The 20,586-nt window shown below is 42.7% G+C and overlaps 1 pseudogene; it reads right to left on the bottom strand.

The window, feature by feature from the left end:
• Positions 1-17,267, bottom strand: part of LOC121165408 — a 140,958-nt pseudogene extending 123,691 nt beyond the window's left edge.
• Between the last annotated feature and the right edge of the window lie 3,319 nt (positions 17,268-20,586).

The raw sequence follows: 20,586 nt of genomic DNA, 5'->3' as shown, positions 1-20,586 counted from the left end.
TAAAACACAACCACATGAAAACACAAGTTTGGGTCTAATCAACAATAAAATCTCTGCTTTTCACACCATCATTATGTTAAATAAGTCACAAACCAGGATAATGTATTTGCAAAACAATTAATTGACAAGCAAATAATGTAATTGCACTGTGTATTAGCTGAAACATAAAACAAGAAAATGCATTTTAAATGATTTATTAATTATTCATCTGAATGAATCACACAGAGAAAAGAGCACACACACACACTCATGCATGCACACACACAGAATCTCCCACGTGCTGGTTCACTCCCCAAATAGCTTCAATGGATTCAAGTAGACCAGACTGAGAGCAGGGGTTCAGAGTTTCCTCTATCTCTCCCCTGTGAGTGCAGGAGCAGTAACACTTAGGCCACATTCCATTAGTTTCCCAAGGCATAAGTGGAGCAGTCACATCTTGACTCAGAATTCACATGCCATGACAGTTCTCAAGGCAATGACTTCACTCACTATGCCACAAAACCAACCCTGAATGCATGATTTTTAAAAGTGAGAACTAAGTATCTGAGCAGACACACTCCATCAAAAAGATACATGCATATCCAATAACTTTGGAGAAAAAGTTTCTCAATGCTATTAACATTTTTGTGAGCCAAATGTGAATCAAACACACAACATATAGTACGTAGCTATTAGAAAGGCAACTTAAAGAGAGATGGAGAAATACCACATGATGCTGAAAATTTGAAGCAATTGAGCTATGAAACATTGCTGGTTGGTATGAAAAAATAATGCAGCCTTTTTGGAAAACAGATCAGCTTTTTCTCATACCGTTTTCATAAACTCACTGGGCAACACAATATTTATATTCTTTGAGATTTATCCAACAAAAGTAAAATCATACGTGAAGACACAATTTTGTTTAAGAATGTTCGTAGGGTCTTGTTCACAATAATCCAAAATGTGAAGTGACTTGAGTGTTCACTAACTGTTGAATAGATTTCTAAAAACTGTGGAATGTCCACACAGCACATTCTGTTTATGTTATTGTAACAGAGATGGAATGGATGTTTTGAAGAGCAAAATAGATATTACTCACAGTTCTGGAAATTGGAAAGTCCAACATCAAGACACCACCAACCTCAGTGTCTGATGGGGGTCGGCTTCCTGGCTTACAGACAGCCACCTTCCAATGAGCCTCACATGGGCAAGTGCAGAAAAGGAAGCAAGTTCTCGCATAGTTTTTCTTCAAGGGCAGTAATGGATATTATGGGCTCCATTCTTATGATACATTTACCTTCAAAACTCTGATCTCCAAACGTTATCACATTAAAGATGTGAATCATGGCAAACCACAAACTTAAATAAGCATCACCATAGGGAGGAAACCTAACCAGCAAGAAAATGTGTAATATTGACATGTGCTTACCTGATTAAATCTTGGAAACATTAAAATGAGTGCAAAAAGACACAAATACTATTGATTGCTTGAGTGCACTAATATTTAACGACAGTTATAGAAATGAAGAGATAACCTGAAAGGGGAAGAGAAGGGTGGGTGCCTATAAAATATATAGGCACTATACTATGTATTCCAGAACTTGTTGTCTTGATTCAACTGCTTAATCATTCAATATCAATATGCAAATCTGTATACTGTTTTTTTTCCAAATTATTAACCCATATCTCTCTTGAGAAATACTTTGTCAATCACAGTACCTTGCTTATGAGTAGCTCCTTTTACTTTAAAAGTATGGTACCACTCATTTTGAAAATTATGGAAATCAGCACCCTTTCTCTCCTGTTTACATTAGTGGGTTTATGTTATCCATTTGTAATGCAGTTATTTGCAGTATTCTACTATGATATCTCTGATGAACCAAGTTTCTTTTTAGTTTAAGTCCATTGCAGGATTGCAGGCCTTTCTAAGGTTGTATAGGACCATTACCATTATCATGCATATTGTTACAGGATCCTAATCCCTTGTGCTTCATCTATTCAACATTCCCAACTTCCCTAACCCTTAGTGAGTCCTGATCTATTTACAACCTCTGTGACTCTAGCTTTTCCAGAATGTCATAGAGTATATGGCCTTTCCAGATAGTCTTCTTCAATTTGGTAATATGCATGCATCTATGTTTTTGCATGGCCTGAGTCCATTGCCTTCCATCACTGAGTAGTGCTCTGCCATGTGGACATGCTGTTCTTTATCTATACACCTAATGCATACCCTGATGGCATTCGAATTTTACTTTATGAGCAATGCTGTTGAAAGGCCTAGTGTTGTGGCACAGAATAAGCGTGTTGACATTCCATGTGTGCTGGACAGTTCTAGGCTCAGCCATTCTCTCCCTATTCCAGATTCCTGCTAATGTACCACAGAAAACAATGGAAAATGGCCCAATGACCCACATGGAACCAAATGAAATTCCAGATCCCAGAAAAGCCATAACAGAATATGAGGGCGTAAACCAGTAGATGAAATCTCTGTTCCTTTATCTCTTTTCTCTCTCTCTGTAACTCTATCTTCTAAATGAAACCTTTAAAATACTTGTTAAGGGCAGTTTTCATATCAAGTTATTACCTCCATAAAATAAAACAAACTAATTTTTGTTTGTCAAATTTCATTAAGAACATGTTGGTATTTTGTTTCAGAATTATTTTGACTTTACGAATTTACTAGATAAAAACTTTCCTCTTTAATGTTATCAGTCTTCTCATGGATTTTGATAGTTTGAACGTTTTTTTAATGATGTTTATTATTTTCCCTTACGTAAAATTCAGCATAAGTTTATTTAAACTGATTCCTGGTTATTTTATAATGTAGTCGCTATTGTGTTATACACAAATATCTATGTATTTAATTGCACTTATAAATTATTTCTAGAATATATGAAGTATGATAATTCTTATGCATTGGAATAGGTTAGCTTGTTTTACTTTTTTAGCAGTTCTAATATTGTTTGGGCTTTTCTGTGAAATCACATAATTAGATAACAATGACATTTTTTGCTTTGATGATCTGTATTTTTAATTGCATTATAATATTAGGTAGAACAACACAATTTTGATTCAACACAGTGAAAACAAGTTTCTTTCTCTTAAAAACAAGTATTTTCAAAATAGGACAAGATAATTTTATTACCTACCAGTTTTGTTTAAAACACTTATAAAATTAAGGTCACACAGCTATCTTCCTAATTTGCTAAAACACTTGTAATAAAATTACGTCTCAACTTTTGAAACATGTTTATTTCACATTTTTGATGGTTATCACAGTTTCCCTGTTGATATGGTGACTTAAATTCAATAATTTACTTTTATCCGAACATTTATTGGATGTCCACGGGGAGAGCATTAGGAGAGAACCGGAGCACAGGAGATGTTCAGCAGGGGCTTGAAAACATGTACCTGAGGTTATGTTGAGATTGCAGTTACGGAGATGCAAATTCTGGTATAGAATCATGGGAATGTATTTATGGGGAGGACTTTAGCGGCTAGGCCACTGCACTGGGCCCCAGAGCAAGAGTTTTGATATGTAACAATTGGCTGCCTTCCAAGTCTTGCTTCTTTGCTCACAGAAAAATTCCCATTTTTCTTTGTATCCTCACATATGCAGAGGCTCGTGTCTACTTAAATATCTGAACATTCCCAGCTGAAGAGAAGTAAGCATAATCTTATGTTGGGTAATATGGATGAAGATTCATTTGTTGTATTTTCTTCAGAGCTGTCATCTGGTCATAGAGTTGATTATGGGTTTTGGAATTATCTTTATCATTTTTGGATCCAAGAATGAAGATAGAAACAGTGTTGAAGGCAATGATCCTTGAAGTATAATGCTAAGACATGAGGAAGAATCAACAGTTGGTAGTAAGGAAAGTATAATTACAAATTGATGGTTTAGAAAAGGCGACAGTGAGCACAGAAAACACCTCACCTCGCAATTCAAAGGAGCATGAGAACAGCATTCAAGGGTGGCTGTGTTGTAAGAACCGAGATAAAGCATAGTTTGAAGCAATTTTGAGAATGTAGGCAGTTTGCAAATAATTGACTGTGGATTATGGAGATGCCCGAAGGAATTCAAGAAGTAAGTTAGGGTGAGGAAATGAGGATAGATTAGGAAATATACAAAGAACCTGAAGGAGATTAGAGGATTAGGGTCCAAGGGTGATTTAGGAAGCTGAATTTTTTAGTGACACCTGGACAGGGAGGACACAGAGAAGTCAGTTTCCGAGGATTATGATATGAGGTAACAGGATGAGGCTTCCTGAGCTGGTGAGATAAAGAGCTTTGGGTGTCTGGGTTCTACTGAAGTCCTGTTAAAGGGAGAAAGGGGAGCAAGCGTGATAGCCTAGTGGCTTGTGTCCTTGCCTTGCATGCCCTGGGATCCCATTTGGGCACGAGTTCTAGTCCCGGCTGCTCCACTTCCCAACCAGCTCCCTGCTTGTGGCCTGGGAAAGCAGTCAAAGATGGCACAAAACCTTGGGATCGTGCACCCACGTGGGAGACCTGGATGAAACTCCTGGCTCCTGGCTTCGGATCATCTCAGCTCTGGCCGTTGCAGCTCACTTGGGGAGTGAATCACCAAACAGAAGATCTTCCTCTCTGTCTCTCCTTCTCTGGGTATATCTGACTTTGCAATAAAAATAAATAAAATCTTAAAAAAAAAAAAGAAGGCGCCAAGGGACCTGGAAGTGTGTAGACTTTGTTCTGGTTGGAGTCATCCCTTTCCCAGGGCTTGTGAGTCTCCCTGGAGACCTGATGGCATGAGGTTGCACAGCTCTGGGTAGAGTGTGACCAAGGTTCCAGGGAGTTGGTGCTCAGTCTGCCTGTCTCTGAAGGAGAAGGGTCAGCATTCCAGTTCACTGGAGAAACCCAATTTACCCTTATCCTGTGATGGTCCCCAGGCCCTCTGATGACCATGAGATGAGAAAAAATAGACAATTTCCTTTTCTTTTTGAAGGGTGTTTGCATCTGTGTTAGTGAAATCTGTCTACAATTTTCTTCATTTGTTACATATTGGAATCAAGGTCATCCCAGTCTCATAAAACAAGGTTGGAAGAATTCCTTCTTTTATTATTCTCTGGAACAGTTTGTGTTAGACAGGGCTTTTGTGTTCCTTGAAGGTTTAGTAAAAATTGTCTATAAAACTGTCTGAGCCTGGTTGTATTGATGTTTGGGTCTGTGGGAAGGAAAAGATATGAAAAGGTTGGGGAAGTGAGGTAAAGGTTTTTTAACTCCTATTTTCATTTAATGACAAGTCAATTTGTCAAATTTTCTCTCATTTGCCCTGAATATCTACTTAGTTTTTCTCTAAAATTGTTCATAATATTTCTCTTTTCCGACATAAAATTTTTTCTAGCATTCTATAAAGACTAGAAAAGTCTCTACTGTTTTTCAGGTTTGTTTAATTTTTACCTCTTACCTAATTTTATGATGAATTTGACTTTCTTTTTTAGCATTAGTTTTCTATTTTATTTGAAATGTAAAGTGGGAGGGAGAGACAGATGAGAGAGACAGAGATGCATATTTCTTAAATACACACATTAGCCAGGACTGGGACAAACTGAAGCTAGAATGTAGAAACATCATGTATAACTCCTATATGGATGTAAGTATTTTAGCCAAAATTTGCTTTTTCCCAGGTGTATGGCAGGGAATTGGATCAGAAATGAAGTAGCTGGAACTTGAACTGGCGTTATGGCATAGGGTGCAGGCAGGCGACCCTAGTGTGTAGGCCCCAGTCTCCCAAGGATTAACTCCACAGCACAGCTTGTTTCTCAAGGGTGTAACAGGAAAGGCAATCATGGCCTGATACATTTAGCCTGTGGCTTGACTGCAATCTCCTTCCTTCCTGCTTCCCCTTGTTGTATGTCCTTGGGGGAGCTTAGGTGTGGCTTAACCATTGGGAGGATCCTGGGAGGGGCCAAGCAGACTATAAAAGATGCAGCTTGACTTCAAATAAACGGCATTCGGCATACTCCTCCCACGAATGACCCACTGTGTGTTGTGTGTTGTCTGTCTTGTCTGTCTCATAACCCTAGTCCCTCCGCTCGACTTGGAGCTCGGGGTACGTGGCGACGCGGGCGTTGCCAACATCTGGAGGTCCCACCGAGATGGAGAAAGAGAGGATACACGACGAAGGGTCGTCCCGGGAAGCTGGCCAGCGGGTAAGTGGGACGTATTGTAAGACTTTCCTAAACTGGTAGGAGAGGGAGTTTTCTTTTGAAATACAGTTTGGTTTAAGATTTATTGGAAATATAGTAGGTTTTAGTCTTGTTTTGAAACACAGTTTGGTTTAAGATTTGTTGTGAAATACAGTTAGGTTGTAGCCTTATTTTGAAGTATAGTTGGATCTTGGTGTTTTATTTACCCTGCGAAAAAGATGGGTTCTGCCTTCTCCAAGGATAAATTGGCTGCTGAGCTTGAAGAACTTTTACATCAACTGGGGAAGCCAGTTAAAACTAGGATGATTAGAAATTTTGTTAAAGCCGTTCGATCCAGCAGTCCTTGGTTTATTGTTTCAGGGAGCCTGAGTATCCCTGATTGGGAACAGGTTAAGGCTAATTTACAATCCTGCTTACAAAAGGACCCAGATTTCCCTATTACCAACTTTTCTTTGTGGCGCTTAGTCCGTGATTCTTTATCTAGTGATAAGGTGAAAATTAAAAAACAGTTAAAAGAAGTGCAGACTACTTTTGAAGAAATCCAGGAAAGGGAGGTTCTGCGGTCTGTGGAAGCCTCCAGTGAGGCCTCGAATGAGACCTCGAGTGAAGCCACCTCGAGTGAAGCCACCTCGAGGGAGGCCACCCTGAGTGAGGCCTCTTCTTTAGAGGAGAGTGAAGCTGGCTCTTGGGAGAACGAAGCCTCTTCTTCAGAAGAGAATGAGGCCTCTTCTTCAGTAGTGAGTGAGAACAAAAGAGATAAGGAGAAGATTTTCTTAAAGCAAGAAATTAGGGAAATTAAAAGAAAATTAAAGAAGGCGGGAATAGATAGACATTTCTCTGGCAAATTATCCAATTCACGGCAACCACCATATGCCCCTAATTTTGTGACCCCTACCACTCCTGAGGAGGAAGCTGTGGGTCATTCACCCAATAAGTATCCCATGCGGCCCTGGAGTGATAGCCCCACTGATCAGCCAGTGGGCGGGGTTCGATGTTTCCCAGTAATAGAGGTCCCAGTTCGAGGGGGTCCCCCTCGCCGGGAGCATCATCCCCTTCAATTTAAAGACCTCAAAAATATAAAGCAGGCTGTTAAAGATTATGGTGCCCAGGCACCCTTTACTCTGGCACTGGTAGAGTCCTTTTCAACTTTGAATCTTACTCCTAGTGATTGGATGCAATTATGCCATTCCGCTTTGGATGGTGGTGACTTTCTCCTATGGAGAGGGGACTTTCAGGATAGGTGCAGAATTTTTGCTGAGCAGAATGCAGCTGTGGGACATGCAGATCGAAGCCTTGAAATGCTTACTGGCACTGGGCCTTTTGAGGGCATAGATGGCTTGGGGAAAGCATTTGTAAGAATGCTTCTTTAATTTTTTTTTACTTTTACTATTATTCTCATTTCATGACACATTTCCATAGCCTCTGGGATTTTTTCTTACCCCCTCACTAAACTTCCTCGCCCCAACGTTTCCCTATATTATTACGACAGCATAGTTCTTCATAAACAGTCATATGTCCATCGTTGTGGGCATGATCAATGGCAAAGACTCTGGCATCCTACGGTTAAGATATATTTAACAGTTTTATTGGGAGTCCATCTTTGATCTGGAATTAGAGATGCACACTGCATTGCATCCTCACATCCGGATATGAGAGTCTCCATTACAGCTACCATACCTCCCCTTGAATGAAATGCCACAATACAGAATCAACGACAGGAAGAAAAACAGAAAGTTACAACACCATGAAGTTCTCAAGAGGTTTTGAAAGTTCAACAGTTCTGAATTGTTGTCAGTTCCACCACTCCAATCACGATGAGATCTCTTCAGAATCCACTGGCTGCTATGGTCCAGCTCTCCATCTGCCCTGATGTTCACTGCCTATGCTTGGTTGGAGTAGCTGATCGATTTGTTCTGTCCTCCACCCTCTGCCATGATACCAAGTGTCCTCCGGAGGCTTCAATGTACTGCCATATCCTCCATTTGCCTTTGGGTATGCTGTCCACTGCCGCATCTGCCACTGAGGAGGCCAAGCTTTGACACATGTACTCCAGTCAGACCATGGAACCTGCAATTTTCTCTCCATGGTTGGGGTTCTGAGTCCAGCGGTTCAGTTGGTAGGAAATTGCCAAAAAAAAAAAAAAAAAAACCCTCATCTGAGGCTATCCCAGACCTGATTCTTATGTGTGTTCACCAATACAGGGTCCAGCACAGTCTGACACCAAAATCAGGCTATGCACACACTAGTAATTGCAATTGCTAGGTCGATTCTGTCTCCAGTCCTGTGTTTTACCCAAACCAAAGGGTGCTGGAGTCCTGCCCAATCCTGCCCACCACATACTCAGCCTTCATACAAACCAGTGGGAGCTGCAGCCTCGCTGGAGGGACCTGCAAAAACCCCCACCAGGCCCACCCCATACCCTGTTTCCCATGCTTGTCAGTATGTACAGCTGACTGATCTAGTCTGTCCTACATCCCATTCAGCTCTCATACATGTCAATGGGCATTGAAACCTAGTTTAACCCAACCAGACCCACTATCCAGTCCACACTGGTGCCAGTGGGTGCCACTATCTGTCTAGCCATGCCTCTGCCTGATAGAATTTGTGCCCTGTGCCAGCATCCACCAGCTAATGCTGAGGTAAAGCCCAACACACCCACACCCATACTGGTTTATGCGTGTACCAGGAAGTATAGTCAGCCCGGCATGGCCTTTCCCTGATCTAGTTCACATGTAGGCCATCAGATGTTGTGGCCCTGCCCAGCCTGATCTACCCCCATCCCAGCTCTCACGCTCACCTGTGGGAGTAATGGCCCAATAGGGGGCACCCATAATCCCCCCCACTGGGTCCCTCTCCATCACATCCCGGGTTTCACAAGTGATGGTTGGATGTTGAGGCCCAATCTGGCACAGCCTGTCCCACCTTGGCATTTGTCAGTGAGTGCTACAGTCTGGCCGGGCCTGGCCTACCCCCAATTCCAATTCATGCTGGTAGGGGCTACAACCTAACCCATCCCTGCCAGCCACCAGTCCTGGCCCTATCGTGGACTGGCTGGTATTGTGTCCCTATCTGGCCTGACCCACATTCCATTCTGGCACTTGGATTTTCCAGCAAGTGATGTGAACTGACCCAGCCTGGTCTGCCCCTGACCTGTGCCAAATGTATGCTGGTGGGTACTGTATTTTTGCTCATGGGTGAAAGCCCTACTTAGTCTACTTTCTGTCCCACAGAAACAGTGGCCTTTCCTGACTGACCCTCACCCATTCCAGTTCTTGTTGATGGGCGCTACAGCCCAGTCAGCCCTGGTCCACATCCAGACACAACTTATACATGGTTCAGCTAGAGCAGATATCTAGCCTAGCCCGTCCTACACCCACCCTGGTTCTCATGAGCACCAGTGGGTGCTTGGGTTTAGCCCTGTACAGCACATCCCAGACCCAGCCTACACCCATGCCGAGGTACCCTGCAGCCATATCCAGACCAGACTTCAGCCCCTACCCTGGTCCTTGTGCTCACCAATGGGAATCATTCCCTGGCCAGGGCATTCCCTTAGCTCCCCAACTAGGCCTGTTCCCATCCACAGATCTCACACAGGCCAGTGGTTTCTCTGACCCAGCCTGGCATAGCCCTTCATCTGTATTAGCCTTTGGCTTCACATGCTACAGCCTAGCCTGGCCCAGTCAGTCCCCAGTCCCGACTCTTGCTGATAGGTGCTGCAACCTGGCCCTGCTCAGCCTGCTCCCATCCCTGGCTCATATAAATCAGTAGATGCAATACCCTAGCCCAGCATAGCTTGCATTCCATCCTGGTTTCTGCACTTGCCAATGAACTATGGTTTGGTTGGCCCCACCCGGTCCACCCCCTTCCCAAACCAACCCACACACTTGCCAAAGGATGGGGCTATTTTGCCCAGCTTGCCCAACCCCTAGTTCTGGACCATGTGTTTACCAGTGGGAGCTATGACCCTGTAGGGGAATTTCCTAGGTTCCCCAACTTGGCCCACTCCCTGATCTAGATTTTACACGTTCCAGCAGCTGCTAGGCCCTTGCCTGGCAGAGCACCAGTGAGGTCCCTCTATCTTGGCCTTTATACGAGCTGCAGGATGTTGCAGGTCAGCCCACCCCAGACCCTGTTTTAGGATGCACATACAGGCGTTGAAGCTTGGTGCTGCCCAGCCTATTCTCGGCCCCAGGACCTGTGAATGTTGGCAGGTTCCATGTTCACACCTAATAAAGCCCATCACCACCCCAAGTCTTGGGCTAACCAGTGGGACTTGTACTTCCACAGGGTTGAACCCAATTATTCCCTGTGGATTCTCTCCCTGGACCTGGTTCTATCGCATGCTGGTTAGTATCATGGCCCTGCCTAATGTGACCCATCCCCTGTTCTGACACTCAGTCAGGTACTTGTATCCAGCTCTGCTAGACAGGCTCCCAGCCATAACTTTCATGTGAGGTGGCATGTGGCATTCAGTAAGCCCACCTTCGGACTCCCACGTAGGCTGGTGAATTAGTCTGACCCATACAAATCTTTTGATCTCTCACCTCAAAACCACCAGGTCTCAGTCCCCTTGCTTACCTGCAACTACAGTAGTTTTATCATTGAGTGTCCCTCATGATTTATTCCTCACTTACACATACAGTGGCCTTATCCATGAATGTCCCTAGGCAGTAATTGATACTCCCAAGACGCCAGAGCTCACTGCTGGGCAGCCAGTGGGTAGAGCCCAGCGCCACTTGGTGCACTGGCTGCCTACAAGCAGAGGACCCTCCCCAACCCAGGAGCAGTAAATGGAGAGCTAGGGTCCCAAGCAGGCAGCATGATGCAGCACAGGTTCCCCCCGCCATAGTCATATGGCCAGGAGAGTAAGGTATCCACTCTGCTGCTCAAACTTACCTGCACTCTGCCCCAAGAATGCTTCTTTTAAAATATTTATTTATTTGTTTTTATTGGAAAGGTAGATTTACAGAGATAAGGAGATAGAAAGATCTTCCATCCATCAGTTTACTCCCCAGGTGGCTGCAACAGTTAGAGCTGAGCTCATAGGAAGCCAGGAATGTGAGGCTTCTCCCAGGTCATCCATGTGGGTGCAGAATACCAAGGCTTTGAGCCATCCTTCACTGCTCTCTCAGGTCACAAACAGGGAGCTGTATGGGGAACCGAATATCCTGAACACGAACCTGTGCCCATATTGGATGCCAGAGAGTGCAAGGCAAAAATTCAGCTGCAGAGCCACCACACTGAGCCCGAGAATTCCTGTTTCATTAATTAGACTGACACTTGATCTTTTTGCTCTAATTCTGGGAGGGAGACGTTAGACAAATAAAGGGGGAATTGCCAAATACCTCTTGAATCAGGCCAAGTTGTGGCATTAGGATGACAACATTTCAAGATTAATTTCTTGGCTGCCACAAATCTAGGAAAACATGGTGTGTGTTTTCAACAGAATAGATGAAGTGTGCTTATTGTCTGGGAGATGTGTGTTTTCTTAAAATAACTTGCTTTTAGAGTATGGCTATATTCTTGACAAAGGCCTTAGAACAAACTGGAAGCTGTTTTCGTATGGTATGTGCTTTGATGATGTCGTCATGGTCATGAAAGAGAAAGATTTAGTAAGGATTTCTCACTAAGAGGCTTTCAGTTGTGGAGAAGAGAATAATTCACAAGTCTAGGTAATTGAAGAAAGCATAAACATGTTCCAAACTCAGTATCCTTTTGACAACATACTCTGCGAATGATGTTTTTGAATAGTGGAATAATGATCTGTCCAATTACAACCAATACTTGATCCTAAAGAGAATTCAACTTGTATCTTATTTCACAGAGTATAAATTCTTGGGAGTTTCAATGGTCCAGCCAAATGGACTGTGTTCTGGAATCTGAGACACTGAAGATAGTATACTTATGTGATAACTTCTTACTTCAAGGTTCTGTTAGCCCAACATCTACTACAGGACTCACATCCTTTACAGTGCCAGCAGGACACATTTTAGACTGGAGGACAAGAAGGTGACAACAACAATGACTACTCCACAGCTGGAGCTGGTCTCTCAGCTTTACTCACTCTACACAGGTCAAGAGAGCACTCCAGTTGGATAATAGATAGCATGGAACATCTCCAGTTTGCTCTGCTGGGAGCCCTTAGTGGGAGCAGGCTGCTAGGCGCTTACACAGCTGCAAGACCCCTTCCGCTCTTGGGCTTACCCAATGTATGTGAGCCTTCGGAACATCCAAACCTCAGGCCTCAATTCATCTTTTGTTCCACCTTCCTGCTTTGCATGTTTGACTCAGTAGCTTTGTTTATTTTCTTAAAATATTTCCTTTGGTTTGTGTTCTTTGGCGTGGCCAAGTTTGGGTGTTTCTAAATGAAGTCTTCCTGGGAACCCCTTGCCGTTCAAGCACAAAAACAACACCCCCAGAAGGGTAGAGAGCATTCTCATGATTTCTGCCTTGTAAGGCTTGGGAAAGCCTTGGGGCCAGCCTGCCACCTCCTTTGTATCTGAGGGAGAAAGCTCCTAGGGGACATGGATAGGTGGTGTGCAGAGCTGTCTCACGGTCTAAGCGAAGTACTCAAGCCAAAGGAATTTCATTTTCTCTTCTTCCAATGAGGCAGTTTTGCCACTGGTATCATCGGTAATAATTTTCTAAATTATAATCTTCCTGACCTCATGTTTGGTGTTCTGCAATGAAGCGGTCCTTTAAAATGAGCCAGGCAGAAAAACAATCTCTCCTGAGCAGCTCCAAGTCCCAGACACAGCCCTGCCTGAAGCTTTCTTTACATGCATCTATCAGCTCCCCAACTCCCAGGAAATACTTAAAACTGTTTCTGTGAGTTGGTCAACATTCCAAAGCAGCTAGGGCTGTGGTATTCCTGTGTGCAAGTGACCACTACCCATTCTTAGAGCTAAGTTCCCGGTTGGAAGCTCTTGGTGGAGTATCCCTCTTCCAAGAAGAAAATACCAGTGCCTCCTGAACCAACAATAAGATAAGTTTGACCAGCAATGATGAAACATCTTCTATAAACTCTCCATACTTTACTCACCACTCCTTTCCAGACTGATTCATCACTGAAATATTTGTGTCACTCAAGCTCAAGTACATGAAACCAACTGCTTTGGTGAAGGCGGTTAGAGCAGCATGGACTTCCCTGGTTAGGCAGATAGATTAATGGTCAAAAGAGCTGCTTGTCTCCAGCAAGCCTGCTTGAGTTACAAATGAGAGTTGGACTTGAGGCTCTCTACACCAGGTTAACAGTATGTGATGGGAAGCCATGAAGGTGTAGTGAATCCTGCTAAGAAGTTTCTGGACTTGGCCATGCTACTGAATGTTTATGCATTGGACAATTATTCTGTTATTATGCGTTATGTATCAAATATACTCTTGGGTAGAAATTGGTAAATTGGCATTCAAGAAAAGGTAGGCTCAAGGCACTGAGTTACTGAATTTCCTGTTTGACCACTAGAAGACCATGAAATGTCACTCACTCAGGACCTTGTCTCTGAGAACTTAGGCTACAAATTTCAACTGCAGGTTTGCACTCCTAAGGAGACTGCGAGGGGTGAGGTGGGTAGATTATTCCTTTGGAAGGGGAATCAAAGAAGAAAATTACCCTGAAAACACAGGGAATATTCAATTTCTCTACGTATCAAGGAAAATATTTCTATCTTTAGCATCAGAAATGGCGGTAAAGGTGGATCCTCCCCTGCATATTGGAAAACACCGAACACAAGCTTCTCTGTGAGCAAAGCCTTTGTAGGGTGTCTGGTCGTTGGGAAAGACAGTGTCATCCAAATTCAGGTCAAAGTTGGAGAAATGGTAGTAGGAAGAAATGTGATTCCCTTTCCATATAACCCTAACTTCTATTTCCTCCTGAATGCTGTGTGAAATAAAATCACTATCTTCCCAAAGAAGCCTGGTAAGCCCCAGGCTACCCATCATCTAACTATAGAGCATTATTTTTGTTGTTCAATTATCAGGTGCTACTGAATACTTATGCATTGGACATTTATTCTGTTATTATGTGTTACGGAACAAATATGCTCCTGGGTAGAAATCGGTAAATTGGCATATCCCAAGCTTGTGATTTCGAACGCTCTTCACAGGGATTTAATTAAGGTGATATCAAACAACATAGGTATCAAAGTATCTTGCATACTTTAATTTTGGGACTTAACAAACAAAAAGCACACTACATAACATCCAACCCCATTGTCAAATTAATGAGGGAGTGGGGCTTAAGTCCCCTGTTCCAGACTTAAGACACAATAGGAAATAGACCCCTAGACATGAGCAGGGGAACCAGGTGGGACAGGGCTTCTTGGGGTTGCTGAGAGCATCAGATGGATTGCATACAGAGGGGATGAGGGTTCCAAGTAGGAGTTCCTGAAGTACTTTCTTCCTGGAGGCATCTTCATCTCACTTACGAGGGTGAATCTCATTAGGAACAACCGCATGGGGTTTTTCTGCTGTCACTTCATTCTCATCAATGCCCAGACCTAGCTTGATCATGCAGTAGATGCGGTTAGAGTGGGTCTGGGGATCCTCAAGGGAGAAGCCAGGAGACATCAGCACAGTTTCCAACAGTGTCTGCCTTGGCCTTTTGGGTCAGTGTCTCTATGACAGGGTGGTCAGGATTGATCTCCAGATGCTTCTTGGTTGTCATACAGTCCATGGTAGTTGTCTCAAGGTGCCTGGGCCTTCATGATCTGCTCCATGTTGACTGTTCAGTGATAGCTGTTGGTCACAATGCAGCAGGATGAAGTCACAAGCCTATTGGAGATGTTCACTTTTTCAACATTCTCACAGATGATTTCTTTTATAAGCTTACAGAGGTTCTCAAACTTTGTCTTGTTCTCCATTTTATTATTTTTCTCCTCATCCTCTCCTTGTCTACTGCCAACTCCAAGAAGAACTCGAGGCACTTACACACTGTTTTTGAGAACGACTTTCATCTTGCTCTGCTGCATCATTTCTCGGGAGATGTTCAAGGGCAGGTCCTTGGAGTTGACCACGCAGTAGATGAAGTTAAGATATTCTGGGATTATCTTGTCATAGTTGTCCATGATGAACACAGGCCAGATGTACAGCCTGCTATTCTTCTCCTTGTTCTCAAAGAGGTCAAAGGAAGCATGATGAGGGATGAAAAGAAACGCCCTGAATTCCAGCTGCCCTTCCACATAGAAGTGCTCGACTGCCAAGTGATTTTCCTAGTCACTGGTCAAACTCTTGTAGAACTTCCCATATTCTTCCTAGGTGATGTCATCAGGGTTTCTGATCCAAATGGGCTTGGTCTTATTCAGCTCTTTTCGATCAATGTATTTCTCCTTGATCTTCTTGGTTTTCTTTTTCTTATCCTTGCTGCTATCCTCTTCTTTGTCAGAACCCACATCCTCGATTTTGGGCTTTCTCCCCTTTCTCTTCTTCGGCTTCATCATCACCGATTTCCTTTTCTTGTTCCTTCTCCAAGTAGAGGGTGAAGGGATAACCAGTGAATTGCAAGTGCTTCTTCACCAACCCTTTGACCCTCTTATTTTCTGAGTACTTGGTCTGGTCCTCTTGAGGATGCAAGATCACTTTGGTGCCTTGGCCAATGGGCTCACCATGGTCAGCGCACATGAGCCTCCAGCAAAAAACTCCCAGGCATACTCATTGTGATTGTGCTTTGTGATCACAATCACCATGTCAGTACTAGGTAGGCAAAATAAAAACCAACCCAAACTGCCCACTCATAGAGATGTCTGCACCAGCCTGAAAAGCCTCCAAAGTTGCTTTGGTACAAGACTCGGCAATGGTTCCCAAGTTACTAATGATATCAACCTTGGTCGTGCCAATGCCTGTGTCCAACAGAGTCAGAGTGCACTCGTGAGCTTTAGGGATGACATCAATCTTCAGCACTTTCCCACTGTCCAAGTTGGAGAAGTCTGTCAGGCTCCAGAGTGAATCTTGTTCAAAGTGACAGATATGTTGGAGACAAACTCCCACAGGAAGATCTCCTTGTTGGACTAGAAGGTGTTGATGATGAGAGACATAAGTTGGACAATTTCCACCTGGAAGGCGAAGTTCTTCACCGCCTCCTCACCATGGTGCACTTCCTCAGGCTTCTTGAAGGGAAAGAGCTGCAAGTACTGGAGTTAATAGTAAACAATAAAACAGCATCTAGTAAATGTTGTGTTACGTGCTGCTTGCTGTGACATCCCAAAGTTTAATAATGTATCCAGAGTAATTCTGACTCGAAGATGCTAGAACATTGATGCAAGAAACCCATGTCTTTTAATGATATTCTTTATGTTCGCTCAGTAGAATATTTTAAGAACAGCAAATCTTACGACGTTCACTTGACTTTTACCAACTGTCTACAAAGCAAACAATCTGTCTAAAGAATTTGCTTTGTTGAATATGGGTGTGTCACATGCTACATTATGTTCTTTGGGTTAGAAACACTTATGGCTGACCTGGGAACTAAATTATAAATTTACAGTTCCAACGAATTATGGTCTGAGTTGCTAAGGGCGAGCTTACAATATTACCTTGAAAAAAATGACATATTTATAAGATGGCGCTGCTTAGTAAAGACATGTAGACTTCCTGTGTGGTAGATTCTTCAGCACATACTCCATCATTCATACTCCACACTCCTTATCTCCACAGTCAGGCATGTCCTATCCCCAGGCCTGTGATGTGAGAACAGCAAAGAAAAAACACTCCTCTTTGCCATTCCAGCCCCCCTTGCAGTTACAGTCGCACCTGCTCATGTTACCACTACATTAGTCAAGCTGCTGGAAAGACTTCCCAACTCAGAGCAAGGTAGTTCATTCCTTGCTGAGCTCTGGGACAGCCTCCTGGCTCCTTTCAATTGGATTGTTTTAATTCAATCTAATCTGGCAGTAAATATTTTATTCCAGCCCAAGGAAAGTGCAAATCAACTAAGTAGTTGGTAATCTCTGCATACAGCTAATGGCACTGGAGATGCAATGGGCCTGAAGGTTATTTCACTTTTGCTGGGCAATCAGCAAAAGGAAAAGCTCAGTGAGATAATAATCTCAGTAGTAACTACCATTCTTTGAGTACTTGGTATATGCTGGTGACTTTCATTATCATTGTTATATTTGGCAAGGAAGGCATTGTTATCATGGTTTTGCAAATGGGTTAAGTAAGATACAGAAAGATGGAGTGATGTGTCTAAGATCTCCCATCTAGTAGTTGGCAAAGTCAGCACTGAAATTCAGCTATGTTTGGTGCCAAAGTTTTGTTTTGTTATTGCCCTACCATGACTTCACTTTTACAAAATTGGCCTGGACATTTTTAACCTTTTCAAGTCTATGACTGAAGACTCATTACTTGGCTTCATGTGGTTGGTTTCTTGATTTTCTTTCTTTTTATTTTTTTTAATACCCCAAACACTAAGCATCATAGAATCAAATAGGATTTTTCAGTTTCCCTTAAAACTTCACAGAGGCACAGAAGATAAGAGAATAATCACAACTGCACCAACATGTCTTTAGGGCTAACATCAAACTTTATTCAGGTACTTACACAGCTGCAGAGAGACTGAGACTGTGTGGAAAAACACTTTGGGATATGGATAGGGAAAGTGAAAACAAGCTTGTACCCCAGCAAGAGGGAGGCTGTGTCCTTTGTCCACTGTCTGCTCTGTTGATTTGCAGTGGTCAGATCTCTAATACAACCCATGGTCCTGCTCTCTTGCCTTGGCTGGCATGGGATACAACCCGGATGCAGAGGGTTGGGATGTGGTGTGGGTGAGCAGGGCAGTGAGCATGAAGGAAGTACATGACGTACAATGGACTGTGAGGAATCAGCAAAAGTGAGTTAAACATTTTCCATGTGGGGAGAATCACAGATGACAGTAACAATAATAATCACAACTTATTGAATATACACATAAAATGAGTGCTTTCCAAAAACATGCTTATGAGTTTGTATGACTCAGAGCATAAAAACTTACCAAGAGTGTTTTCAGTTTTATTTTAGTGGTTACAGGAATGGATTCAAGGTCAGGAATAATTGAGTTTGAATCTCATTCTGATCCTTACTAACAATGTGACATTTATAAGTCATTTACTTTTTTATGAACCATAGTTTTTGCTGAACTGTAAAATTAAAACTGTAATACCTGGGGCTGGCATGGTGGCATAGTAAGATAGCACTCTACCTGTGGTACTGGCATCTGTAAAGTTGGTTTGTGTCCCAGCTGCTCTGTTTTTCATCCAGCTCCGAGCTTACAGCCTGAGAAAGCATCCGGGAATGGTTCAAGTCCTTGGGCTCCTGCACCCACATTAGCGACCTAGGAGAAGCTCGTGGCTGCTGCTTTCCAGCTGGGTCACCTCCAGTCATTTTGCCGTTTTGGGAGTGAACCAGCAGTTAGAAGTTCTCTCTTTGTCTCTCCTTATTCATCTTTCAAGTAAAGACCAATAAATATTTTAAAAAGAAAGAGATAATATCTATTTTGGAGGCATGGAATGGGCATTGAGTGACACACAGAATCAGACTATGCTGACACATAGCTATCACTCAGAACTGTGGCGACAGAAACAGTATTTTGGGCTCTGTTCTTATGTTGCAGCTGCGGGCAGAAGAAATAGATATAGAGATTTTTCATGGCGAACTGCAGTACAGGCTGTTTCGAAAATAGGTTCAGTCCCTTCACTTCTTCAATTACATGTCCGTGTTTTGCCTTGACCTCATTGGACCAATAGATACACTTTCGAGAGTGTTTTTAAAAATCTTAAAAGCAATCATTAAAAGAATCAAAAGCAGATGTGTACCTATTAAAACTTGGGAAAATAAAAATAAATATCACAAAGGTAACAAAAAGAGAAATAAAGAAATACAAAATGTACTTCACTCGGATAAACTGACATAGAAAAAGAGATGGCAGGAGAATCATAAAAATTGTGATAACAAAAAATGATCTTAACATCCTTGGTAAAGGAAATCTTTTGTAGGAAAAAATAACTAAAAAGTAAATTTTTACTCATTGTTACAAGGTCTAAAAGATTAGAGTAGAAAGATGGGGAAAGTTTTATCATGAAGTCATGTAGACTGGTGTGTAAAGTTCTGGCCTCCCAGAATCCCCCTCTCACTTAACTCTGGGTTAAATTGGAGCAAGAAAGAAATTCCCCTTCTGCGAACTGCAGGCTGACTCCCTGCAGCCCGCCGTGGTTGCGTGAGAGGGGCCACGGAAGCAATGTCTCTGGAGGGCGCCTGCTTTTTCTCACATTCCCGCTACTCATGTCTGTTGGTCATTGATTTTTCATGATGGCTGCTTTGGCTGATCAGTGAGTGCTCCATGTCCATCACCAGAAGCTTGGAAAGAGAAGTAAATAAGACACACTTAAACAAAACATGACATCCTCCAGCAGCATTTTCCCATCAGCTCCCTTCATGCCCCATCCTGCTTCCTGGGCATTCCTAGTCTCCCAGGGGGTCCTGCACACTGCAGCTTCTCATTCTGAGCTGGTGCTCCTGAAGGACTGCTCTTTGCAGATCTTATTTCCCAAGATTCTAATATAACACTATAAACAATTCTTCACTCCAAGTTACTTTAGAAGATTCTGCTTCCTGATCAAACCTTGTGAAACACAGATAGGAATATCAACTTTAAAACATAACTTCAGTAAATGTATTGAATGCATGGATATGATCTTTAAAAAAATAAATGCAGAGCTTGGCGCGATAGCGTAGTGGTTAAAGTCCTCACCTTGCACAAGCCAGAATCCCATATGGGTGCCAGTTCTAATCACAGCAGCTCCACTTCCTATCCAGCTCCCTGCGTGTGGCCTGGAAAAGCAGTCGAGGACGACCCTAAGCCTGGGGGCCTGAACCCGTGTGGGAGACCCGGAAGAGCTCCTGGCTTCGGATTGGCTCAGCTCTAGTCATTGCCGCAGCTTGGAGAGTGAACCATTGGACAGAAGCTCTTCCTCTCTGTCTCTGCTCCTCTGTATATCTGCCTTTCCAATAAAAATAAATAAATCTTTTAAAAAAATACAAGCCCCACAATTTTTGTTTTAAATATAAAATTTTATAGCAAATATTCTCAGACTGCATAATAAAATTGTAATATTTCATTCAAATTAAGATAAAAAAATAAATGTTTTGGGTAATTTAACCTTAAATTATATTTGAAAAGAAATTTACAATACTATACTCAAAACATACATAGAGAAAAATCACTAGCTTTCATTTTTCAGTACTTTTAAAATAATAATAATACAGATTTGGGCCTAGTGTGATAGCCTAGTGGCTAAAGTCCTTGCCTTGCAGGCACTGGGAACCCACATAGGCTCCAGTCCTAATCAACAAGAGGAACAAAAGCCATTGTCAACCTCAGAGTTAACTAAGGAATACATAGAAGAAATGCGGGACACAGAATTTGAAACACGTATTATAAAACTTCTTATCAACAATGAGAAGCACATACAGC

The sequence above is a fragment of the Ochotona curzoniae genome, unplaced genomic scaffold (genome assembly GCF_017591425.1).
Source record: "Ochotona curzoniae isolate NIBS_2020 unplaced genomic scaffold, NIBS_Ocur_1.0 contig_883, whole genome shotgun sequence".
Taxonomy (NCBI): Eukaryota; Metazoa; Chordata; class Mammalia; order Lagomorpha; family Ochotonidae; genus Ochotona; species Ochotona curzoniae.
Note: the sequence above shows the minus strand (reverse complement) of the source record. Positions and strands in the feature narration are given on the sequence as shown.